Here is an 11,851-nt window from a genome sequence, read left to right as displayed (position 1 = left end):
TTCATAAGATTCATATTTAAATCATCTTTATTTACAAAATACTATCCTGAGAATGTGATTCCATTAAGCTCTAATTTGAGCATAAGTATAATCACTTAAGTAACAGCCATTACTTAAATTGAAAATAAGAGAAGTCAAAGTTACATTTGAAGACAGACCAAAAATATTGTCAAGTATCTTGTGGTTCTGGATGTTCATTCAGTAGTAGGCTAATTTTAGGCAGACTCAACCTAATGGGAACTGACGTCTACTTTCAGGATGGAGGGATGAGGGAAAATCTGGGTGTTAGGGGAAGATAACGAGGAAAAGCTCTCAGTAAATAAACATTTCTCACTGCAAATGGAGGAGGTGGTGGACCATGAGAGTCCCTTGAAGGAAAATAATCATGAGAAACTCTACACATGCTTTCTTGAGGTAGAGAAAAAGTATTTCTTCTCATATATGGGTCCCTTGTATCCATTGGAAACAATGGACTTCTGATTGGAGGAACAAAGCCAGCACCAGTCACTTCACTTTTGGTGAGGAGAGATGGAACAAACACATTTAAATTTCCAAGATTTAACATTTGCTAACATTTCTACTGGATTCCATTTCCAAAGACATTGGCCCATCTGCTTTCTCCAGTGACGGCATATTAAAACTTCTGAGTTCTTCTGGTCCAGAAAATCTACCAGTAATAGAAGGAGATCTGTCTTCTCTTTGTGGTAGAAGAGTTGGATTAGGATAAGGTTGGTCTAATGGAGGAATCATCAACCTATAATTCTGTTCCCATGGAGGTGAAAGAGATTGAGGGTCAGCGGTTCCCTGGGAGGATCAGATAACTTATTATAGCTTGATTCTCCTCTTTATTACTAACCTGATGATCCAGAGGATTCCCTGAGCCTCTTGAGCCTCTTTCTCATCTCCCTGGAAGCAAAGGTAAGAGTCTGAGTGGACCTTCCAACAAAGTTGTGTGGGAGAGGAAAGTTCTCATTTCAGATGGTTGACCCAATGGTGAGGGACAATATGGTGAGTGCTCTTTATCAAATGCTGTATTTGGAACATCAAGTGCATAGGAATCTCTTTCTAAAAGTTTAAATTTAAGCTCTGTTTCAGTTCATTTTTATCTGATGTAATAATTTCCTTTCTTTAAATCACTGAGGTTTCTTTTAGCAGTCTTAGCTGCCAACCAATTATAATGTGCTTTTTTTTCTCATGTTAAATAATTTGCTTTTGACAAGAATGAATGATTCTCTCCAATTATTCATCAAACTTTTTGGTTCACTTTTTATAGGTCTTCAGTTCTTCAGCTGCATGGCTGATGTATCTGTTCATCTACTTTGGAAAGTTTTTCCTTTCTCTAACCAGTAATGTTCTTCTACTGTTAATTCCCTGTGAAGAGTCATTTCATTTTCTTGATACAGTTCAGTCATTACTTTAAGTTTGTTCTGAAGCTTTTGGTTCTCATTTTCTAGATGTTTATTTTCTGACTGCAAAGATGCTTGTTTGGTCTGGAGAGTTTTAATACACTCTATAAGCTCTTCCTTTGTCTTATGAACTTCATTTAATGTGTAAATTTGGTTTCTTTCTCCTTCTAGGGTTTTTAAAGAAGCCTTTAACTTAGCAGCATGATTGAGCTGCTTCAAAATTTCTTTTGGTTGATTACCTAAGAGTGCACAATTTTCTAAATCACCTTTCATTTACAATTCCAAGCTATCATCAGTTAAGTTTTCTCCAAGCATAGTAGTCCAGTCTTGAATCTTTAGAAAGCAATCAGTCAGAGAGTCAATCTGATCTTCTTTATCATATAGAACTTGTTTTTCATATATTTTGAAGTCTTCAAATATTATTTTCTGTTTATTGAGTTCACTCACTTGTTCTTTCAATCCTTCAGCTTCTTGTAAAAGTTGTTTCTGGCTCCTCTAGAACTGGGAACTTTCACTCAAAACATCTTTTATAGTTACCTTAAGTCATTCTTCATTCATTTAAAATATTTTGAAGGTTGTTTTGGCTTTAGCTACTTGTGATTTGAATGATTTTGATTCATCTGCTAAGGACTGTATCCTTTTTGAAATATCCACCATCAGTTCTTGTTTAGAATGTTTAGATTGCTCTTCTTTTAATGCTTTTTCTAGAAAAAGTATTTCATCCTCAATTCATATTTGGAATTGTTCAGTTTTTCACAGATTGCCTCCCAGCTTTGAGTTTCTGTTGACTCCTCAAAGCTGTAATCCTTTAATGACTCTAGGCCTTTATACTCTTTTTAAGAGGCTAAGTTTTTCAAGAAGTTTACATTTTTTAAAATTAGTATAAAAGGTTATACAGCAAGCTTTTTCTCTCTTTCCACATAAAATCAGCTTCTAATTGAAAATTTCTCCACAAAAACAAGAAAACAAAAAATCCAGCAATAGCTGCACATATCAGCAATTTCCATGGGAAACCATAGGGATAAGGATCTTTTCTATCTTCAGGCAATGCTGCCTGAGTAGCTTTCCCAGAACCAGCCACAAGCATGGCTAGGGGGATGTCCTGAGCTCCACCATGGTGCCAGGGTTGCCTTGGATATAGCATCTGCAGCCAGGGTCTGGATGAGCCACACTAAGCAGCAGAGTACACAGAGTTCTGTCCAGAACCCAAACCCATACCAGACATCTGAACTAAACCACTGCAGAGCCTGCTCTGGGGATTTGTTGAAGGGAATGTGGCCAACAGGCCTCAAGTGTCTACACTGCTTATGGTGGAGTCTCAGCCCTTTGCATCCAGATGATCCAAAAGTCCCTGAAAACACTTCTATCTGGGAGAATGTTGTTCCTCCAAGCCCTCACTCTAAAGACAGGCAATTAAGTCCCTCCTCCTATGTCCCTTGCTTTTATTCAGCTGAGTCCCAGTGCTGGACCTCAGAGGAAGTGAGTTTGTCAATGAGCAAATCTGTGCATGGGCCCTTTAAGAAGAATGCCTGGGACTCCAGAAGCTCTCCATCTCACTCAGCCAGAGTCCCTACTGGTTTCCACAGACAGAAGTTATGGGGACTTCTCTTTCTGGCACTGGAATCTTGGGCTGTGTGGGCCTAGTGTGGAACTGGTCCTCTTGCTCCTCAGGGAGACCTCTGCAGCTGAAATATCCCTCCCATTTCTTATGTCTTAACTGCCACATGATGAGGATGGGGCTTGCCTGATCCATGTCTTTGCCTCTCCTATTAGTCTTCATGTGGCTCCTTCTGTATATTCTTAGTTATAGGACTTCTGTTCAGCTAAACTTCAGGTGGTTCTCAATGATAGATGTTCTGTAGTTTAGTTGTAATTTTGATGTGGTCATGGGAGGAGGTAAGCACAGTGTTTACCTATCCGCCATCTTAACTGGAAGTTCTTTAGGAGATATTCAATGTCAAATTCCATTTAAGTATGCAGGGTAAGAGTTATGAAAATATATTCAATCTTCTGTTCAACAAATGTTTATTCAATGCTTGCCATGCTCAGGAGCTCTTCCAGGGAAAGTAGTGACCCAGAGAACTAAACAATAAGCACTCCTTGTCTTCTTAGCACTTCCTTTCTATCTTGTGGAGATGGGGAGAGTAAACCATTTAGTGCAGCAGATACATTCAGTGCTGTGTGGGATATACATGCTGGAAAGGCTATAGAGAGAGTGTGTGTTACTGGTGAAGCAATTGTAAAGCAAGCAGATGGGAAGACCTCACTGAAGGACATTCTAGCAAATACTCAGGGAAGTAAGGAGATATCTGAGTGCAAAGTCCCTAATGCCCCTTATGCATTTGAGGAACAGCGGGGAGGCCAATGAGACTAGAGCCATGGGATTGATGTAGAAATGAGGTCCCAAGGTGGGTGTGGGGAAGCTTCTGGAGACAGTGAAAGGATTTTGGCTTTCATCTGAACCAGATGGGAGCCACTGGGGAGCAGCTGGACACTGCTGTGCAGAAAATAGACATGTAGGAGAGGTGGAGGCAGAAAGCTGTTAAATCCAGGGTGTGCTAGACTAGTGCAGGCAGTGGAGGTGGGGGAAGTGGTCAGACATTGGATCTATTCTGTAGGTAGAAGCAACAGGATTTCTTCCTTGCATCAGAGGTGGGGGGTGAGAAAGAGCAATTAGAGCTGACTGTAAATTCCTGACCCATTAACTAGAAGAATTGAGCTGCTGTTCCAGAGAATGGGTATACTAAGAAGGGTTTGGTTGGGGACATGTGACATTAGTATGCATACTAAACATTTCAGTAAAGTGTAGATAGGCAGTTAAAGGTAGCAGATTGAGTTCAGAGGTTTGGACTGAGATAGTGTTTAAAGCCTGAGACAGAATGGGGTGTTGGAGGGAATGAGGGTAGCTGCAGAAAAGATGAGGTATAAGGTCTGAGAGCCCCTTTGCTGACTCCATAGATATAGTAAGAGAAGAGTAAGGACCTGGCCTGGGCAATCTAACTATAGGGCCCTGGGCACATTGCTGAACCTCTCTGAATCTCTGCGTCTGTGTCTGTAAGATGAGAATAGCAACACCCACCTCTCAGGGCTGTTATGATTAGTGAGATAATGCATGCATGCATGGACATTGCTTACCTTAGTGTCCAGTTCTCAACTTACCTCTCCTACCTTGAGTGATACAATAGGGCTCACAGACCATTCCAAACAATCTGATTGAAAACTTCTCTAAGAAGCTTGGTAAAATTATAAGGGGAATATTCTCCCCCTGCCTTAGCTATTTCCTTTCTGAGTCTTGCATTTTGCCACTCTTGAGAATCTAAGTCATCTTTCAGAGAATCTTTCCCTTAGCTGATTGCCTACACCCTCTTCTATTTCCCCATTTTAAAACTGAGCTGGGTTTGTGTTCAGTTTTGCAAAAACCATTCTCATCTAGATGCCAAGATAAACTGGCTAGAAGGTTAATGTGTTAATGGTGCTAGTGAGTATTCAATTAATCTCCATCATTTACTGTCAGTAGCCACATGACCCCCCCCCCCCCCCCCCCACCACCACCACCACACACACACCCAAAGGAGTTGCTGCCTAAAAACCTGCTGTTTTCCATCAGGGGGCGGGGGAAGGTGAGAAACCGGGAAGCTGAGATTTCTGAGAGGATCTGGAAAAAGAGCAAAGATCATCAATGTGCTGTGAAGTGCTTTTCACACACAACTAATAAATCATGCTGTTCTTGAAATAAAGATGTTGGCACTGAACAAACACAAATGTAGACTAAATATATGATTTTACCATCCTGATTAACATCCCAAAGGCCCTAACAATAGATCCACATAGTGAGAAGAGCTGTGATATGCTTGGTCTTGCCTTGCTGCAGTTAGAAATATTGTGTGACCTAGTCAATCAGTACAAGAAAAGTAATTTGAAGGTGAAGTGCTTTCTGATAGTACTTGAAGCATTCTTCCAAAATATACAGATTTAATGAAAAGAGGAAAAATTTAGCGTAGATAACACCAACATTGAAAAACAAAGTCTGTTTCTAGGGAAGCAGCAATATTTTCTTTTTTAATAGAAGCAGAATGTAACAATGAACATTTAGAATTCCAATCCTTGAACTCAAGAGTCAGGAGTTGAGTAAATTCTCTTATTTTTGTAGATTTAACAAACTAACTCAGAAGTCTATTCTTGGCAAAGCTATGCACTCTGAAATAGTAGATTTTGCAGCTCCACATCTTGAATTTTCTAATTTACCTTTCTATAAAATCCTCATTTTTTATTATCATTATCAAAGCAAATAATGCTCATGTCTCCCATAATTTCAGAAAGTGCAGATAAACAAAACCCAAACCAAACAGACTGATGACCTCACCCCTTCAGTAAACAGGTTGACTATTTCAGTTATCAAGTTGGTATTTGTTCACTGAGATTTTTTTCTCAGAACATTTTTTCCCTACCAAATGAGATAATACCATAAATTTTATGTGAGGATGTGCTTTCCTCATTGCACAATGACTCTTGAGCATGTTTCCAGGCCAGCATTGTATCACTAGTGCAATGAAGTACTAGGGGCTGCAGTCTAAGCCAATCACTGTTTCTGGGCAAAATCAACAGAGTCCCTGCCATGATGAAGCTAATAGTTTAGTGAGAAAGAAACAGGAAACTAATATACCACACAGTGATGTAAGAGAACAGGTGCATGATAGAACCATAGCTTTGTGGAAGGAAGAATATTTAAGCTGAGACTTGAAAAATAAGTCAGAATTAACCAGACCAAGAGCAGAGGGGTGACTCTGGCTCAAAGGCTCTGTGAGGAAGAAAAGTGTTGGGGGTCCAGGAAATCAAGTGGACAGTATGAGCATGGTCAGTGAGTTGGGGAGATGAGTAACCACACTGCTGAGTCAAGGTCAAATGTGAGATAAGGACTGTAATATATAATTGGGTGTTCAGATTGTACCCTAAGTGTATTGAGATGCTATGAAAGGTTTTGAGCAAGAGAATGACAACCAGATTTGAGTTTGGGGAAGACTACTAGAATTAGAACTGAAGTGTGGAGAGAGGCTTGGTGGGGCCCCAGAATGTGACAATGACAACTAAGGAAGAGGCCAATATAACGTTTGGAAAGTAGAAATAGAGAGAAACAAGGCTGATTCAAGAAATACTTAGGAAGTAGATAGGAAAGGACTTTCATTGTGTTCGTAATGAGCATGGAGATAGGCTTGCACATCCCCCTAAGAAAGGATTTGTACCACTGCAGGGAGGGCTGTCAGTCACTCCTAACTACTTCCCAAGGCCTCTCTCTATTGGGCAGCTCATATCCAGTGACTGACTGAGGTGGAGCCACAAAAATCAAATGAACCTGGAACAATGTTCAGAGATGACTCAGCTCCCATATTCCTTGTGGGCTCCATGAGGCCTCTATCAGGCTGACATCACCACAGCCCAACTTCCCTCTGTACCTCCACCTTCTCCTCCCCACAGAAGTCCACCCCAAGGGCACTGGAAGGAACTATGTGTGGCTTATGGGTTTCTGGTGACATTATTCATTCAAACAGAAGAACCAGGGTTGGAGAGAGGGATGTAGATAGTGAGTTTAGCATGGGACATATGAAATTGGGCTCCATATAGCTTATTCCTGTAGAAACACCAGTAGGTGAGTCAACTAGGCGTTTGGTTTTCAGATTAAGTATAACTTGAAGCTGCACAGTCACAGATGTATTTCTTGCTATCTTTTGCTGGCATCTCTATGCTCCTGTTATTCTGAAAGAATTACAGGTGGGTTCTGTTTTTGTTTTTATGTTTTTGCCTTTTTAAATTGTTGTTCTTTTCTAATTGTCCCAATTTTCCCCCTGTTGCTCTCCTCTGCCCGCCCACCCTCCCTCTCCCACAGTCAATTCCCACTCCATTGTCCATGTTCATGGGTTCTTTATACTTTTTCCTTAACTAGACCCTTCCCCTTATTTCTCCTCTTATCTCCATCCCCCCTCACCTCTGGTTATGGTCACTCTGTTCCTTATTTCCATGCCTCTGGTTCTATTTTGCTCATTTGTTTGTTTTATTCATTGGGTTCCTTTTATAGGTGAGATCATATGGTATTTGTCTTTTGCTGCCTGGCTTATTTCACTTAACATAATACTCTCCAGTTCCAGCCATGCTGTCATGAAAAGTAGGAGTTCCTTCTTTCTTTCTGTTATGTAGTATTCCATTGTGTAAATGTACCACAGATTTTTTTGATCCACTCATCCAATGATGGGCACTTAGGCTGCTTCCAGCACTTGGCTATTATAAATAATGCTGCTATGAACATAGGGGTGCATAGATTCTTTTGAATTGGTGATTCGGGATTCCTGGGGTATATTCCCAGTTTTAGTTTTTGAGGAAATTCCATACTGTTTTTCATAGTGGCTGCACCAGTCTGCATTCCCACCAACAGTGCACTAGGGTTCCCTTTTCTTCACATCCTCACCAGCACCTGTTGTTTGTTGATTTGTTAATGATGGCCATTCTGACTGGTGTAAGGTGGTATCTCATTGTGGTTTTAATTTAGTTTCTTAAAGATACTTTGTTCTCTTTTATCTCTGAGTCCTTATACATGCCTGGAACATTATCTATGCCTGGAACATTCTTCTTTTCCCTTTATGTTCTTCCCCTGCTTAATTTCTGCTCAGAAAGTCATCCCAGATGCACCCAGATCTGGTTTAGGGGCTGGTCAACACACTTCCTGACCATCCTGTATCCTAACACTTGTCATGTGATAATTGCTGATTTTCTTCTTTGTGTTCTCCCCAAAGTTTATAAACTTCATGAGAGAAAGTATTTTGTCTGAGTTGTTGAAAGCTTTATTCCCAGCACCTCTCATGGTCCTGACACCATGGAAGTTATCAGTAATTGTTGTGTGAACCATTGGTAATTGAAAGACAGACTTAGAAAGAAGCAGAGGAATGCTGAGATTTAATATAAAGTTAGAAGAAGAAAATACTAAGGGATGTGTAGCCAAGAGATAAGTGTAACTTTAAAAAAAAATTTTATTTGTTTATTTTTCCATCACCATTCATCCCCCCATACCCTCTTCCACCTCCATCCATGCCCCTTACCCCTGCAATCACCACAGTTTTCTGTGTCCATGAGTTCTTTCTTTTTCTTCTCTTTTTTGCTCAATCCCAGTCTTAACTTCCAGAGCTGTCGGCCTGTTCTCTGTCTTATTTATTGCACTAAATTTAAACAGAATTTATTAAACTAATATTGTTGGACATTTAGGTCCTCCCAACATTTTCTTAACAATTTTCTCTTACAATGTTATCACAAATGCTCTTCTACATAAAGATTTTGTGCACATTTTAAATTATGTCCTTAGAATAAATTGATGGAAGTGGAATTGGTGTGTTAAAAGTTTCATGTTATTCTATTTTTGATATCTAATTGTGAAAATTTATCCATCAGAAATGTTGTATCATTTTTGTACTTATTTCTCAGCCCTGAATTATTTAACATTTTACTATAAAGCTTTTTTTCATTGATTTATTAATTTTCATTTTGTGGTAAAACCTGTATGATATAAAATGTACTATTTTAACCATTTTTAATGTACAAACCAGGGACATTAAGTGCATTCCTAATATTGTACAACCATTATCACTGTCCATTTACAGAACTTTTATCATCACCCCGATCAGAAAGCCTGTACCTATTAAACAATAACCCCTATTTCCTCTTTCTCAATTATTTCAGAAAATTATTTGCATGTTTTTGGAAGGAATTTTTGTTTTATTGCCATTTCATCCAACAATGGGAATGTTAATTAACTCTTTAAAAGTTCTAATACTGCATTAGGCCAATAACTGGGAACATGGGTGAAGAGTTATTTTTTTTTGACAAGTTATGGAGCTTTAAGAAAATAATATTCAGGCCTGCATTGCCATTGAATAGATAGCCCGTAGGGTTTTATAGACTGAGAAGAGCATCCTTTTGTAATATTCAAGAGCTCCTCAATCAATCTGAGGATTTTTCATCTAGTAATATAAAATAAGCAAAGACCAACATGTTTAGGATTTTAGAAGCTTATCCTAAACTAGAAATAAGAAGATATGGGGGGGGGGGGCGGAGGGGTTACTCTGTTTTTTGCAGATGAAATGGATAACCCTAAGTATCAATGAAGTGTAGTTTATTTAAGTGGTAGCAATTTTAAGAAAACTGAAAATAAAAATTTAGTCTTTACTTCGAAGTGATTTTCCAGAGACAAATGATTATATTAATATTTTTAAAAATTTCCATAGCACCTTCTGGGGTGCTCTTGAGAAGTCAGACTTACTCAAGAATGAGGCAGCATGGGAGTGAGAGGAGCATATATTTGGACTTCATGTGGATCTTGGGGTTAAGTAAGGTATGTCTGGAGAGCCACTTCAAACAATGGCAGTTTGCAGCTCTGCTAATTATTGGCTCTTGCCTATCTTTCTCTTGTTAGAATTACTAAGCAAAAAGGTATTGTATTGAACCTCTGGGCATAACAGGAGGGAGAATTTATGGAGGATTAACTTTCTTTCATCTTTTTACCTTTAAATAGGGGAACAAGTCTAACAAACTGAATTAAAGGGAGGTACTTTCTTAAAGGCTTTGAAGTTTTTTGCAAACAGAGTTGAATTGATTTGAGCTCTTTCCCTTCAAAGTAAAAGCCCTACAAGCAAATTTCCTTTATACATTCCTTGCTCTTTGTGAATTAACAGAGATAATACAGTAAAAAAGAGGATCTGATAAGAAGTGGGAGCAAGCCAACCCCTTTAGAATATTAATAAATGCTGATGAGTTCATAAAGTGACAGAACAATTTTTTTAACAATTAAAAAGTTTTCCTTCTGCACGCTGGAAGCATTAAAACCTTAGGATGGTAATAAGGTTAACATGGAAAAAATTCAAATAATAATATAACATCTGCATCTCATAGCTATTTAAATTCAGCCAAATGTTGTCCAATGGTAGGGCTTTCTATGTTCTAGTCTCAAAAAAAGCAAAAACAAAAAACCCACAACAAAATCATGAATAAAATGTTTTGAAATAGCCAAAATTTACGCCTTATATGAGTCACCAGTTTTGATGGTCACCCTATATTCAGGATACTTTACTGATTAAAAGTGTATCCTGCAGTGGGCTTATAGCAGCTTTGGTCCCACTGCCAGCTCTGCCACTTATCAGCTTTCATACTGCACAATCTTCTGGAACTCAAGTTTCCTCATTTGTGCAATTGTGATATGAATGGGAGCTAATTCAGGAAGCTACTTCTGGTGTGGTGGGAGGGGATTATAGAAGACATACACTTTATGTGCTTTTGAGATACTTTGTATATATTTTATTTTATTAAGAATAAAAACAATATTTGGATTAAATGAGGTCACAGTGGAAGCAGTCCAACTCCTGTTTGTAGGATGACATTGGAAGAGCTCTTACCTGGGAAGTTTCTGGCCTGGGTCTACTGTCAGCATAGAGACAGGACCTGCCTCAGCTCACCTTCTCTTGTGGTAAAATAAGGTTTATCGGGTCCAGACCTTTTTACAGGCTCCAGTGTTTGAACCTTGAAAAGCAAGCAGGTGCTTTACTCAGAGCTGGGCTCTGGAGAACAAGAAGGATTGGGGACTTTTTCTGTTGGCAGGGGTCAGAAAAGGAATCCAACATACATGGGGCAGATAGTGGCTTTTGCTGCTATCTGCGGCCACAGCCTCCTTGTGCGTCTGGTGGGTGGATGCCCTATGCACATGTTCTCTTCTGCAGGCTGGGTAAACCAAGGCAGCAATAGCTCTTGCTGAGCTCAGCCTCATCACTGCTAGGCCCTTCACTGAGCAAGGCTTTCATGCCACAGATTTTCTTCTCATCTTTATCATCCCTCCTCTCTCCCTATGGATACATATGTGTATGAAATTTTAATTTAAAACCTTTTGGTTCTAACGTTGGTGAGGTACTATAGGAACTTAATACTTGTTTTGACACAGGTCCAAGAACCTGCCAACAACATTAAGTGAGGACTTACTGTAATCACAGGTGCTGTATTTGCAAATTTGCATACTTGCTAAAATTTCTTTGTAACCTCAAGATCAATATTTGCTGCAGTTTCCCAGTCATTTGGGGACATGCATAGAACAGGGGAAATTTGAGTTGCCTGACTGGGCTGTTCCCAGCTTAGGAGAAACACGGCAATGCCATGTCTTCTGTTTCAGCTCTCAGACTGTAGGTAAGCAAGTGGCTTTTTCTTGCTCAGTTTAGAGCCACATTTTTGTTGGTGATTTCACTGTTTAAAATGGCTCCCAAGCATAGGACTGAAGTGCTACCTAGTGTTCTTAAGGACAAGAAGAATGTGATGTGCCTTAAGTAGAAAATATGTGTGTTAGAGGAGCTTTATTTAGGCATGAGCTACTGTGCCATTGTCCATGAGTTCAAGTTAATGAATCAACAATATCGTATATTAAATAA

The 11,851-nt window shown here is 39.3% G+C and overlaps 1 pseudogene; it reads right to left on the bottom strand.

The window, feature by feature from the left end:
* Nucleotides 1–253: 253 nt before the first annotated feature.
* Nucleotides 254–11,202, bottom strand: LOC150004431 (melanoma inhibitory activity protein 2 pseudogene; annotated as a pseudogene).
* Nucleotides 11,203–11,851: the final 649 nt, after the last annotated feature.

Source organism: Furipterus horrens, unplaced genomic scaffold (genome assembly GCF_987537825.1).
Source record: "Furipterus horrens unplaced genomic scaffold, mFurHor1.1.pri manual_scaffold_7, whole genome shotgun sequence".
In the NCBI taxonomy this organism is placed as follows: Eukaryota; Metazoa; Chordata; class Mammalia; order Chiroptera; family Furipteridae; genus Furipterus; species Furipterus horrens.
This window is presented reverse-complemented; position numbering and strand designations above follow the sequence as displayed.